The 14,747-nt window shown below is 46.7% G+C and overlaps 1 pseudogene; it reads right to left on the bottom strand.

The window, feature by feature from the left end:
- Positions 1-7,284: 7,284 nt before the first annotated feature.
- Positions 7,285-9,735, bottom strand: LOC100970993 (probable ATP-dependent RNA helicase DDX23; annotated as a pseudogene).
- Positions 9,736-14,747: the final 5,012 nt, after the last annotated feature.

Consider the following 14,747-nt stretch of genomic DNA (forward strand, 5'->3'; position numbering starts at 1 on the left):
CCACTGACTCACCTTAAGCTGGCATGACTTTATGTAAGCCATTGTGAAACCTTATCTCCCCATGGGGAACTGTGCAGCTGCTTTGCTTGAATGCACATGTGGGGTCTTACATTAATCTCTGTTAAATCTTTCTTAATAGTTTTGGCTCAAGCTTCAAACTGTCAAATTATTTTTGGATTCTGACCCTGCCGTCCAACTTACTTGTTACTCTTACTAGATTCAGGCAAGCTATATATTTGAACTACATGCAAAGATGTCCTTATTTGTGTGTACTGGAAAAAGAAACTGCTATTTACAGTAAAAACTGCTTATTCATATTAGGAAAGAAAGGTGTCATAATTATCTAAAGCAAGGTGGCTCTTCAAAAACTTTCTTTTTTTGTGTGCACAAAAAATTGGAATAAACAAAAACTTTCTTATGGAAAATGTCAAGCAAACATCAAAGTAGAATAGTGTAATAAACACCTGTGTACCCATCACCCACCTCAACAATAAACTCATCTTATTTCATTTCTACCCATTCCATGCCTCTAGATGGTGGAGCAAATCTCAGACATCATATTATTTCATTCATAAATATTTTATAAGTTTTTGTAAAAGATAAGGACTCTTTGAATAATATAACCACATTATAACCTTATCGCCCTTAACAAGATAAACATTAATTATTTAATATGATCAAATATCCAGTCAGGTTTCACATTTCCCCTCATGTCTCAGGAATGTTTTCATTAAAATTGCTGGCTTGCATCAGGGTCTAAACAATGTTCATACATTGTAATTGGTAGATATGTGTGGATTCCCATTCTTCTTCTTGTTTCTTGTAATTTATTTGTTGAAGAAACCTGGTCATCTGTGTGTAGAGTTAGCATCCTAAGTTAGTGATTTTTTCCTCCCCACAGTGTGATATTGTTTAACATGTTTCTCCATCCTTTGTCCATATTTAAAAGAATTTGTCGCCAGGCGCGGTGGCTCACGCCTGTAATCCCAGCACTTTGGGAGGCCAAGGCTGGTGGATCACGAGGTCAGGAGATCGAGACCATCCTGGCTAACATGGTGAAACTCCATCTCTACTAAAAATACAAAAAAATTAGCCGGGCATGATGGCAGGTGCCTGTAGTCCCAACTACTCAGGAGGCTGAGGCAGGAGAATGGCATGAACCCAGGAGGTGGAGCTTGCAGTGAGCCCAGATCATGCCACTGCACTCCAGTCTGGGCTACAGAGTGAGACTATGTCTCAAAAAAAAAAAAAAAGGTTTTAATACATTAAAATGGACTTTTTGGGTGTATAGTTACATATATACTTTTTCTTTTGAGACAAGGTCTCACTCAATCGCCCAGGCTAGGGTGTTGTGGCAGAATCATGGCTCACTGCAACTTTAACCTCCTGGGCTCAGGTGATCCTCCCGCTTCAGCCTCCTGAGTAGCTGGAACTATAGGTGCACGCCACCAGGCCTGGCTAAGTTTTGTATTTTTTGTAAAGATGGGATTTTGCTACGTTGCTTAGACTGGTCTTGAACTCCTGGGCTTGAGTGATTCTCTCCCAGCCTCCCAAAGTGCTGGGATTACAGGCATGAGGCAATGCGCCCTGCCACCAGTTCCATGAATTTTAACACAGTTATACATGTATAGATTTATGTACCCACTCCCACAATCAGGGTATAAACAATTTCATCACCCCCCAAAACCCCCTCGTGCTATTTTTTATAGTTGTTCACTACCCCCACCCCTAACCTCTGGCAACCACAGATCTGTTCTCTGTCCCTATAGTCTTGTCTTTTTTTTTTAAAGCAAATTTTTATTTATTTATGTCAGTAGCACCCCTTTCCCAGTCATGACAATTTTTTAAAAATTATACTTTAAGTTTTAGGGCACATGTGCACAACATGCAGGTTTGTTACTTATGTATCCATGTGCCATGTTGCTGTGCTGCACCCATTAACTCATCATTTACATTGGGTATACCTCGTAATGCTATCTCTCCCCCCTCCCCACCCCCCCACGACAGGCCCCTGTGTGTGATGTTCCTCTTCCTGTGTCCAAGTGTTCTCACTGTTCAATTCCCACCAATGAGTGAGAACATGCGGTGTTTGGTTTTTTGTCCTTGTGATAGTTTGCTGAGAATGATGGTTTCCAGTTTCATCCATGTCCCTACAAATGACACGAACTCATCATTTTTTATGGCTGCATAGTATTCCATGGTGTATATGTGCCACATTTTCTTAATCCAGTCTATCATTGTTGGACATTTGGGTTGGTTCCAAGTCTTTGCTATTGTGAATAGTGCCACAATAAACATATGTGTGCATGTGTCTTTATAGCAGCATGATTTATAATCCTTTGAGTATATACCCAGTAATGGGATGGCTGGGTCAAATGGTATTTCTAGTTCTAGATCCCTGAGAAATCGCCACACTGACTTCCACAATGGTTGAACTAGTTTACAGTCCCACCAACAGTGTAAAAGTGTTCCTATTTCTCCACATCCTCTCCAGCACCTGTTGTTTCCTGACTTTTTAATGATCGCCATTCTAACTGGTGTGACATGGTATCTCATTGTGGTTTTGATTATCTCAACAGATGCAGAAAAGGCCTTTGACAAAATTCAACAATGCTTCATGCTAAAATCTCTCAATAAATTAGGTTTTGATGGGATGTATCTCAAAATAATAAGAGCTATTTATGACAAACCCACAGCCAATATCATACTGAATGGGCAAAAACTGGAAGCATTCCCTTTGAAAACTGGCACAAGAGGGATGCCCTCTCTCACCACTACTATTCAACATAGTGTTGGAAGTTCTGGCCAGGGCAATCAGGCAGGAGAAGGAAATAAAGGGTATTCAATTAGGAAAAGAGGAAATCAAATTGTCCCTGTTTGCAGATGACATGATTGTATATCTAGAAAACCCCATCATCTCAGCCCCAAATCTCCTTAAGCTGATAAGCAACTTCAGGTCAGGGAGGGCCTGAAGGCTGGGGAACGGTCGGCCAATCCCGCCAACTGGAGTGGGGACTTGTGGTACCTCCTTGGGGCAGCCCATGGACCAATCAGCACACACTTCCTCCCCTCTGAGGTCCATAAAAGCCCAGGGCACAGCCAGAGCAGGGGAAAGGACACAGAGGATGGAGAGATGAGGGAGGACCAGCTGCAGAGAGGAGCTACCCTCTCTGCTGATAGCTGGAAATGCCAGGACGACGAGCTGCAGAGAGGAGCAGCCTAGAACGTACAGTGCATTCATTTGATGGTCTGGGCGGGAGTTAGGCTTTACTCTGAACTACCCAGGCATGAGATGATTGCAGGTAAAGCCCCTGCAGGGCAGAGAGTCCTGTTCTTGCAGGCTAGGCACCGTCCAGAGGTAAGGAGAGTCACTTCCTCAGGACAAAAAGGGAAAACATTATCTTAGAGACTCTTGATGGCCCCTGCATCCCGAGGACCCCACCGCAGTGGATGTGGTTCCCGGGAGAGCTGAAGGGCTTTCTTTCAGGACCACACTGCACAATTAACTGAGACAAGGTCTCCTGTGAATATTTTATGTTTTAAGAGCTGGGATCTGACTGGCAGAAGTTAATGACTCAGGTCACCGGAGACAGGAGGAGCATGGAAAATCACCTAATTACAGCAAATGCCCTGATGTTTTGGGCTAGGTTCCAGTAGGAAGCAGCCCATCCATTGTAGGGAGCCTAAGTGTTTTTCTGCCTTGGATCTGGTGAAGGAAAAATGAGGCCAATGTCAGAGAAAAATCAAAGCAACTGGTGGCTCCAGGGTTAGGACCAAGACGAATTTGGGATTTGAGGCATTGACCTGTTTTGGCTAGAAAATCAAGCTCAGGAAATTGTCAAATTAGTGAGCCAATCCACTGGGACTTATAAAAAGGGCCACCTCTCTCCTTGCATCAGAAAGTGCCCTTTCCTCAGGTTTTCTGAACCAGGACATCTTCCTGCATCCAGAGAAAATGATGAGCCAGCAGTCCAGCAGGACCTCCCAGGCCACCCAGGGCTCGAGTGGCCACTCTGCCATCCTGGTGTCTGGCTAGAGCCATGGTGGTGCCATCAGATCCGTCAGCCTCATGTTCTGGGGGAGGCAGTGCTGCTGCGGCCTGTGCCGTGACAGGGGGCACCTTTGACAGCAGGAGTCTGTACAGCTTTGCAGGGAGAAAGATCTCACTGAGGGTTGCTGGAGGTGCCGCCCAGGCTGGGGGCAGGGCACAGGGGTGCTGGGGGCAGGGCACAGGGGTGCTGGGGCACCTTGGGAAGCAGTCTGTGTGGGGCTGAAGGAAGGGGCATGAAAAGTGGCTTTGGAGGAAGCTCCTTCAGCATTGGAGGGAGACCTGGTGGCTTTGGAGGACAGCCTTGAGGAGCCTCGGGCTTTGGAGGTTTGGGGGCCTTTCCCTTTGGCATCCAGGAGGTGACCATCAACCAGAGCCTCTGGTAGCCCCTGAACATGGGGACTGACGCCTAGATTGAGGTGAAGACCCAGGAGAAGGAGCAGATCAAGACCCTCAACAACAAATTTTCCTCTTTCATTGACAAGGTGAGTGTCTGAGGTTGGAGAGGGTCAGAGGCCCTGAGACCCCCTGGGATCCCAGGCATGGGAGGCCTGGATTTGGAGACCAGGTCTGCTCCTGAGCCAGGGACTGGACAGAGCATAACTCTCTCCTCCATGGTTGATCACAGGTACGGTTGCTGGAGCAGCACAACAAGGTGCTGGAGACCAAGTGATGCTTCCTGTAGGAGCAAATGGCCACCTCCAATGACCTGCAGCCCTTCTTTGAATCCTACATTGGCTGCCTCCAGGCTCACCTTGACAAGCTACTGATGGAGCGGGGTCGGCTGGAGGGGGAGCTGGGCACCATGCAGGCGCTCGCGGAGGCATACAAGAGGAGGTGAGAGGCAGTGCACCCGGTGGTGAGGCTCAGGTGCCCAGAACGTGAAGGTCATCTGGCCTCTGTGGGCATCAACAAGGAGCTGGGGCAATATGGATAAGGAAGGCACTTGACGGGGCTCATTGGTGGACCTGCCATGCAGCACTGTGTGTATGAGCAAAAGCTCTGCAACCAGACTGCCCGGGTTTAAGCTTGACTATGTCTCTTTCTAACTGCACAATCATAGGTAATTTATTTAACCAATCTGTGCCTCAGTTTCTTCATTTGTAACACGGGGGTGATAACTGTACCTACCTTAAAAGTTTGTTTGACAGCTAAATAATTTAATATATGCTGTTCAAACAGTGCCTGGCAAATAGTGACACCTTATTAATTAATTAGTTAATACTAATGAAAGGCTCATCAACCCAATAGCTTGTTAATAATGCTGGTTTTATTATTACTGAATGACATGAACTACGAAGGACATAATAATGAAAGGTATTAAATGTCTACTCTGTGCTGGCCCTGTGCTTGGTGCTGGGGCTATAGCTGTACATGTGGAGCTCATGGGGCCGGTTGTTCCCATAGGGCCCTGTGGCTGGGGTAGCTGACTGCATTAGTGTGGCAGAGGCAGAAGAGTGGGGCCCTCAGTCATCGTGGCTGTGGTGTAGGGCCTGGACTGAGTGAGGGGCCCCGGAAAGAGAAGCTCAGGGGTGCTCTCTGGGAGTTCCCACCCTGTGGGACTGGAAGGGACATTAACTTCAGTGCTGACTGAGGAACACTGAAAGACTCCAGGGCTGTGGGAGGGGCCCAGGCCTCAGTGTGGGAGATGGGGAGCCATATGGGAGCATGAGGAGCAGGTGGGAGAATGGAGACTGCATTCCATGCAGTGTAGCTGGGTTTGGAGGAGGACAAGCTCTCACGCTTTTACCTCCATCACCAACATCCTGAACATTTATGCCAGTGCTGAGAAGGGCTGGGAGGACTCAGGGCTTCATGGATCCCTATGACTCAGAGAGATTTCTGCTTGGCTCACCCCTGAGCTGGACTGGCCAGGGACCTCTCCTAGTACAGCCCTCTGGTACAGCTGCAGCTGACCCAGGCTGTTCCTCTTGCAGGTACTGTGAAGAGCGGAGCAAGCGTGCAGCAGCTGAGAAGGACTTGGTGCTTCTCAAGTAGGTGAGCAAGGATGGGGGCTGGATGGGGACTGGGATTGGGGCTACAGCTGCCAAAGCCAGGTTGAACAGTGCTCCTCAGGGGTCAGCCAAATTCCCATCGTGCCTATGAGGCTTCCCAACGTTCCAGGACTTTCTCAATGCTGCCAGCCTGGTCACTTCTCAAATGTCACACTCTGCTTCCTTCATGATTAGATCAGTGCCAGAGGGTCCTGGGTGATGGGGGCAAAAAGTGATGAAGAGACAGAGAGATATGGAGGCTCTCCCTAAGACTGAGAGACTTCCCGGGAGAACATGCCCCAGGGTCACATGAACACTTACAGGTCCCCCATCACTGGTGTCTCATCTATCTCTTTCAAAGGCAGAAATTCTGCCGTCTTTTTTATTGGCTCCTGTGTCTGAGGGCTTCCAGAGCCTATAAGGGCTCATCAGTTGCCAAATTGCTTTGAGCTCTTTGGAATATAATGCCACTTTCCTGCTGCGATGAGGCATTAGTGTCATACATAAGAACTCTCTTTAATTCCTGAGTCTCATTTTCAAGTCACTTTTTAAAAATATTCATAAATTTATTCTCAGAACATACAAACATCTTCTCAGAGAATAGAAAACAGAGATTTCATTCAGTGACAAAGAAGGACACAGTCAGTTCACCCTGTCCCCCCATCTACTTAGAAAATCCCTTGGGGAAGGGATGCCTAGAGCACACAGCACTCCTTGGTGCAGGGCTGTGCACAGGTCTAAAGGTTCTCAACTTCCTTTACCATCCAAACAGGAAAATGGCTGTCCAGATGACAGTAAGATTCCACTGTCCATAATCCTCATGGTGCCAGGTCTCCTGGGGCATCTAGGGCAACGATGCTGCTGCAGTTTATACACTTACACAGTCAAGTCTGTGCCAAAGGAGGTCCCATCAGGCAGCCAGGTTTCTGTTCAGTCTGGGGAGCAATGCCAACTGGCTGCCCCCATAGCCTGGCATGAGCTTATGGCCCAGTGCAATCCCAAAGCAAAGAAGGGCAGAGCTGGGCCAAAAAGCTGTGGTAATTTGCTCTCCCTGCCTCCTACAGCATCGTCTTCTCCTTTTGCAGCCCCACATGCAGGCTTCCCGACCTGAGGGTCTGGGCTAGGGAGTCGGATTGTTTCCCTAAGCCTCCATAACCCAAGAGTGAGGACCTGGAAAAAGGGATGTGAGGGTTCTGAAGAACAGGCATGAGGCAGCTTTGGAAATGCCCTCATTCAACAGGAAGAATGCTGTGTCAGGCAAAGATGGTCTCTCCCCGGCGCTTCTTGGTGAGGATGGTGCCTGGCTTATGCTGGGCATCTGGGTGATTGGCTAGTTTGGGGGGACAGGAAGACACTGGGCTTTCCAGGATGGCTTGCTTCAGCTCGTAGAAAACTGCAGAGTCCTCTTTTGTGAGGAAGGTGATGGCCACCCCACTCTTGCCTGCTTGTCCCATGCGGCCAATGCGGTGGATGTAATCGTCAAAATTTTTTGGCCATATCATAGTTGACAACCATAGACACATCTTGGATGTCAATACCACGACCAGCCACATCTGTAGTCACCAAGACATCCTTGGCCCCAGGCTTGAGGTTGGACAATGCAAACTCTCGCTGCTCCTGGCCTTTTCCACCGTTCAGTGTACAGGCATTGTACCCCATCTTCTCCAGGGATTTGGCCAACACGTCGCAGCCCTTCTTCTGGTTGACAAAAATAGTGATGGCTGGGTCAAAGCCTTGCTTCAAGATTGCCAGCAGCTTTTTCCTCTTTTCTGACTCTGACATGAGGAAGACCTGTTCCACACGCTCATGGGGCTTGCCTGCGGGGTCAATGTACACCACAGCAGGTCGCCGAAGATAGCTCCTGGCCAGACACTCCACTGCTGGGGGCTTGGTGGCCATGAACATGACTTTGATGGTACTTAACGTTTTCCTGACTCAAAGTTGGCCAGCATCTTCTCAGGGTCCTCAGACTCATCGTGTCTGGCTTCTGATTGCTGACAGGCATGTGCTCCAGGATCTTCTGGACATCTGGCTCAAAGCCCACATCAATCATCCTATCTGCCTCATCCAGAACCACATAGGTACAGCAGCTCAGCACCAGGTAGCGATTCTCCAGCACATCAATCAAATGCCCAGGGGTGGCGATCACAATCTCACAACCCATGAGCAGCCTGAAGCCCCAGTCTTCTCTGGAGATGCCACCAATGACAGCCACAGTTGGATATCTAGCAGCTTCCCAAACTTGACGGTCTCTTCCTCAATCTGTTGAGCCAACTCATGGGTGGGAGCCAGGATGATGGCATAAGGGCCTTGGTCTGACTCTTTGACCCTGTCAATTTTGGGAAGTGTGGTGATCTAGACTAGCAGTGGGATGAGGAAGGCTGCTGTCTTGCTGCTGCCAGTCTCAGCCACACCAATGATGTCACGATTCTGTAGCCCAAAGGGAATTGCCTGATGCTGGTTAGGTGTTGATTCCTTGTAGCCAGACTTATCAATGACCTCCAAGATGTGTGGCGGCAGAGAAGACTCTTTCCAGGATCGGATGGGATTGGGGATCTTGCCACCTTTGGTGGTGATGCTGTAGCCCTCACGGAAGAGCCACCAGTCCCTGTCCGTCATCTCATCTAACTTTTTCTGAGACCAATGACGATCATCCCAGCGCACTTGGCTTCCTTCTTATGAAGTTTGCGGAGTCTTGCCTCCTCCTGCTCCTTTTCTTCCAGGGTTCACCTCTTTTCCATTAGGTCTCCACAGAAACATGACTGCTCTTGAGGTCAATGCCTGCAATGAAACCTTGCCCTAACAACTGCACCTGGTGCCGTTCTTTATACAGGGGGTTGTAGTCAATGGATGTATCCTCAGATGCATCCCCCTCAAAAACAAGCTTTCGGTCATTGAGATGTCTTGTTTGGTGCCGCTTTTTGATGCCACCCAGGTAATGCTCCTTAATGGCATGCAGTTCTTTGCTCTTATCCTTCTCTTCCCGTATCTTCTGCTGCCCTTTCTCATCCTCATTTCCACTGGTCTCTGGCTCCATCCTCTCCCTGTGTTCCCTACGTTCCCATTACTGAGAATCTTCCAACAACTTCCTGCCCAAGTCTTGGAACTGTTTCCTTTCTTCCTCTCCTCTACAAGCATCCTCTGCTGCTCTTCCACCTCCTGCTGCCATTGCTTTAGAGCTTCAGCCTCTTGTTCTGCTTTGGAGAGGAACTTGGGCTTAACCTCAGCTTCTTCCTTAGCCTTTTTCTTGGCCAGAAGTTCCTCCAGGGATAACAGCTGGGCCTTAGGCTTCTTATCACCATGTTCATCCTCTTCATCCTTCTTAGAGTCTCCATCCTTCCGAGATTTAAAGTCTTTTACTCAGCCAGGAGAAACTGGATCGTTTCTGGTCCTTGTCCCATCTGTGCCCATCATTGTCTTGATATTGGTCCTTCTTATTCCGATCCCTGTCCTTATCTCATTCTTGTTCTTCGTGCCGTCGTTCTTTTCTGCAGATTTGGAACGAGAACGAAAGCAAGAATGGCTGCCTCCTCGATGTCTGTTCCTTGAATAATGCTGCTTCCTATCTTTAGATGGGGAAGACTTCCAGTTCTGGTCTCTATCTTGCTCTCTGTCAGGAGTCCATGATCGCTTCCTTTCCTCCTTGGAAGGTGATGCATCATGGTCCTTTTTGTCAGCCAACTCTCCTGTCATCACCTGGAGTCTGAACTGCCCAATGCGGCCTCAACGTCGTGGAGCTGTCGCCATCCTCAAGCCACTCTTAACCTAAGTTTAATGACCAGGGTAAAAGTGGTTTCCACTTCCCTTCATAACCATTATGGACAAGTATAGGCTTTAAGCAAATGAGAATATGCCCATCACTGGTCTGCTGTAATTATGGACCAGTACAGGCTTTAAGCAAATGAAAATATGCCAATTGCTGTTCTGGTGTTCTCCCTCCCCAGGTGGCCAAAGTGGACCTGGAGGTGAAAGTGGAGAGCCTGATGGATGAGATCAACTTCCTGCAGCCCCTCTCCGAGGCTGTAAGGCCCCCTTCCTTCCCAATATATGTTTAAGATATGATTGATTCTCTTAAGCCCTATTTTTTTTTTCATTCATTGCTTTTTTCCCTTCACATTTATTACCACACCATCTACTCAGATTCTGAGACCTTTGAAACTGTTTATCTATCAAATATTCTAACTCCCTTTCTTTTTTCTTCCCCCTTTTCTGTGTCCCCCACATCTATGATTGCCAGTGCCTATGGATAACATTCTTAGAGTCTCCTCCCCCATCCAAGGTACCTGGACAAAGAGATGCATGCATCCTGCAGTAGGATTAGAAGACAGACGCCTTTTCATTCTTTAGCCTGCTGGCTGAGATTTCGGCCTGCATCTTGGTCATCGTGTTTTTTAGTGGCATCACTAAAAAGCTAACTTTGGGGGTTTGTGGTAGGGGCCTGTCCATTAGATATAAGCAGAATTGTCTTTGTGTCTGCAGGAGTATAACCAACTACTGTCGGAATCAAATGACATGTCCGTCATCCTCTCCCTGGACAACAATTGGCACCTGGACCTGGAGAGTATCATTGCTGAGGTCCACGCCCAGTACGAGGAGATTGCTTTAGGCTATTAGGAACAAAGCTGCTCTGAGCATTCTCGTACATGGCCCTTGGGGAATCACGTATGCACTCCGTGTCTTTGTGTGTACCCAGCAGTGGCGTTGCCGTTCATAGGGTATGCATATGTTCAGCTGTAGTAGATACTCCAGACAGTTCCCAAAGTAGCTCCAGGAAGGCAGGGCAGTTCTTACTGACACTAGCTATTTTCTTTCTTTTGAATTTTAGCTTTTCTGGATGGGGACTGTTATGTATCTTTGTGGTTTTAATTTGCATGTCCCATAGTGGCTAATGACGTAGAGCTCATTTTCACATGTGTATTGGCCATTTGGATACCTCTTTGGTCCCGTCTTTTGAACATTTTTCTATCGGTGGGGTTGTCTGTCTTTTTCTTACTAATTTATAGCGGTTCTTTTTATGTTCTGGATATGAGTCCTTTGTCAGATGCGTAAATTATGAATATCTTCTCCCACTCTGGGGGTGATATTTGCACTCTCTTAATTAAGCTACTTGACAAGCAGAATTACTTATTCAAAATTTACTTCTTCTAATTCATCATATTTTTCTTTCTTGTGGTGTTTTTGTGTCCTGTTTAAGAATCCTGCTCTATGCTCTCAAGGCCATGGAGACATTCTCTGATTTCTTCTAAAATCTCTACTCTTTGGCCTTTCACACTGGGGGTTTTATAACATTTCATTTAAAACATGAAAAGACATATAAATCTACTTAATCTTGGTGGTGAACACACAGGTGTTTGCTCTATTGTTTTCAGTATGATTGAAATATTCTATAGTTAAAAATAAAATGAAAAATATTGAAAAATATTAAAAAATAGGTGTTTCCCTGGGTTCTTTCTTTTTTGCTCTGTTCTTTTCATGTTGCATATTGTTCCTGGGTGAGTTTGCCTACTCTAGTTTCACTCATACATTTATTCAGATTTCATCTAGCACCAATATGGCCCATGTACCATGGGGGCGGTGGCCACAGAGATGACTATAACATGGATGCCCCCTTAAGGAACTTACAGTCTAGTGTATATCGGGACACACAAATGCAGGACATACAAATCCTATTCCCAGGAACAGCTATTCCAAAGAACAGCTCAGAGCTCATGCTGTCTTGAACATGAGTATCCTGTCCTTCCTGTCTCTTTTTCTTGTCCCCTTTTAAAAAACTTCATTGAGACATAATTTGTATACAGTAACAATGCACCCATTTTCAGAGTACAGTTCCATGAGTTTTGACAAATGTAAATCCCTGCGTGACCACAACTGCAACCAAAATATAGAATATCTTCCAAAATGCTCTTCATGCCCCTTTGCAGTCAATCCCCTGCCAATCCCCAGCACCAGGCTGAGGCTTGCTTTATGTCACTGTAGGTTAGTTTTGCTGTGTTTAGGGCTTCATAGGAATGCCGTCATGTAGAATGTATTCCTTTGTGTCTGGCTTCCCTGGCTCATTGTAATCTTTCTGAGACCCTTCAGGCATATGTGTTGCAAATATAAATTTTGTCCCAGTCTGCGGTTTGCCTTTTCATGTTCTTTTTTTTTTTTTTAATGTATATATGTAGAATTTCTTTTTATTTATTTTTTATTTTTTATTTTTATTATACTTTAAGTTTTAGGATACATGTGCACAACGTGCAGGTTAGTTACATATATATACATGTGCCATGTTGGTGTGCTGCACCCATTAACTCGTTATTTAACATTAGGTATATCTCCTAATGCTCTCCCTCCCACCTCCCCCTGCCTTTTCATGTTCTTAATGATGTGCTCCAAAGCTCCCTGCCCCTTGGAGTCCCTGCCGATTGGCAAGTGGCGCTTCCCAATCAGCAGCATTTGTACCTGTATCTAGAGCTGAGTGCTTGGCTCAGCCCTTGGATTAGATCCAACTCTATGTCCTGTGTGAAGACAAGTGACTCTCTCTTACCCTTCCCCTAGCCTTTTATAAAAATGGGGATATTTTCTCCTTTAGTAAAATTGCTTACATTCTGGGAATTAGTCCATCAGAATTAAAGCAAACTGGAGCTTTAAAAAAATCCAGGTGCCCGGGCCATGCTCCCTGATTCTGATTCAGGAGAGCAGAAGTAGGGCTTCAGGATCTGGATTTTTAAAAGCTGCCCAGTGGTCCTGATGTGTAGCTGCCCACAGAGCAAAGTCCCAAATCTGCAGCATAGCACAGAGAGACCAATGCAATCAGTTTCAACCTACACCTTCAGCTCCTTCCCCATCATCTCTCCTCCTCCATTATGACGCCTATACTGAACATGTGGGATACCTTACCAATACTTCCCCCACCACATTAGATTTCCCTCTCTCTACCAGTGGTGTCTTTTTTGAATTGTCCACCCACTGGGCCCACTCCGACCCCTCCCTCAGTACCCTACTCAAAACTACCTCCTCTATGATGCCTTCAATATCCTTTCTTCCTCTCACACCTTAGTACTTTGATCTACTGTCAATAACGCTGACTCCAATGTGCTCTAAGGTGTTATTTACATGCCTGATACTTCCTTCAACAAAACTGTAGGCTCCCCCAGACCATGAACTGTATTTTGTGTGTCATTGTCTTCTATTGGGAAGCCTGCTGCTGACACAAGCAAGTGCTCCACGAATCATTGCTGAGTGATTGAATAAATGTTTGGAGAGATGACTAAATGGATACTGGTCAATGTTGCATCTCTTGGAGGGAATGAAGTTCTAGGGGAAACCCTTCTGGACACTCCTTCTTGGATTCTCTGAACAGAGCGCAGGAGTACCCATTATGCCTGACTCTAGATCCCTGCTCCAATTTTCATGCTTCTTGGCAGAAACCAGAGCCAGTGGTTAGGTTGAGATGGCTTCTACTTTCTGACTGCATCAGTTTTAAACCTACTTCATGCTTAATGCTTTTGTCATTTTCATTTGGGGCTACAGGTTGTATGAAAGTATTTTGTCTGTGAGTCACAGAGGGTGTGTGTCTGTGTGTGGCATGTTTGCCCATTGGTCTGTCAGGGTAGATAAATGAAAGGACTTTAACAAGTTCAAGACACTCCACAAATGCCAGATACTATTAAGTGTCATGTACACGTATGAGGCTATGGCTTGGCTTTTTTAGGAACCAAGAACTTTCTGAATTGTATAAGTTTGGCTGGGAGCTGGGTGGGTGTATGTGCCGGGTATGGGTCCTGCCCTCCCATGGCTTCTACACTGGTTGAGAAGTAAGATATTTTTCTTTGACTTATAGACAACATAGGGACAATGAGTGTCCCAGGAGCTTGAGGCCAGGAGAGCTCAGGGGGCCAGGCTGGTCATATAAGGCATTGTGTTGGGGCTGGGACTTTGGCTGGTTCCTAAATGAGTTGGTTTAGGGTGGAAGGGAAATGGTTTATGTCTAGACTGTGGCCCTCTCCTGGCCCATCAGCTTGCATAATCACACCCTTGATCCTGCTGAGGAAGGAGCAAGCTGGGGCAGCACAAACCATCCCCTTTGCTGGGAAAACCATGCAAAGTGCCCTTCTAAGGACTATGCTTAGAGAAGCACGGAGTCCTGTTTGTGCCTTTTCTATCAATTCCACACCACTTTGCAAACATGATCAAATACAAGTCAATTGCTCAGAGTCAGGGCTTGTTCTGTAAGCTGAGAACTTACAGACACAGAAGGAAGGGACAGACACAGAACATCCTGCCAGTGCCTGCACAAGGAGCCTTTCCAGAGCTCTGAGTCGTATATGCCTCAGTCCGTAGCATGTGCTCCAGGCTGGGACAGAAACTGAACTGGAGGCTTGGCCCTGCCACTTATTGGCTGTGGGCCCCTGGAAAAGTTGTTTAACTCCTTAGCCTCAGTTTCCCTCATCTGTAAAAAAAGAGCTAGAGGGTTGCCATGAAGGTTGAAAAAGTCTATAAGTGTCAATTTAGAGCCTGCTAACTGGCTAGCATTCTATGGCCTGACTCCCTGCTGCCGTTGTGATCCCTCAGTTCCCAAGGCGCTCCTGCTTTCTAGTTTATAAGTCCCTTGTTGTACTTCACTCACCTGGCCCTCGATGGGCTCAGGAGTAGAGGCTCAACAGGCAGAGAAGAGGTTTATCAGCTCTACTTTACAATGGGCTAAAAGGAGGCCCAGAGGA

This window comes from Pan paniscus, chromosome 10 (genome assembly GCF_029289425.2).
Source record: "Pan paniscus chromosome 10, NHGRI_mPanPan1-v2.0_pri, whole genome shotgun sequence".
NCBI classification, from domain to species: Eukaryota; Metazoa; Chordata; class Mammalia; order Primates; family Hominidae; genus Pan; species Pan paniscus.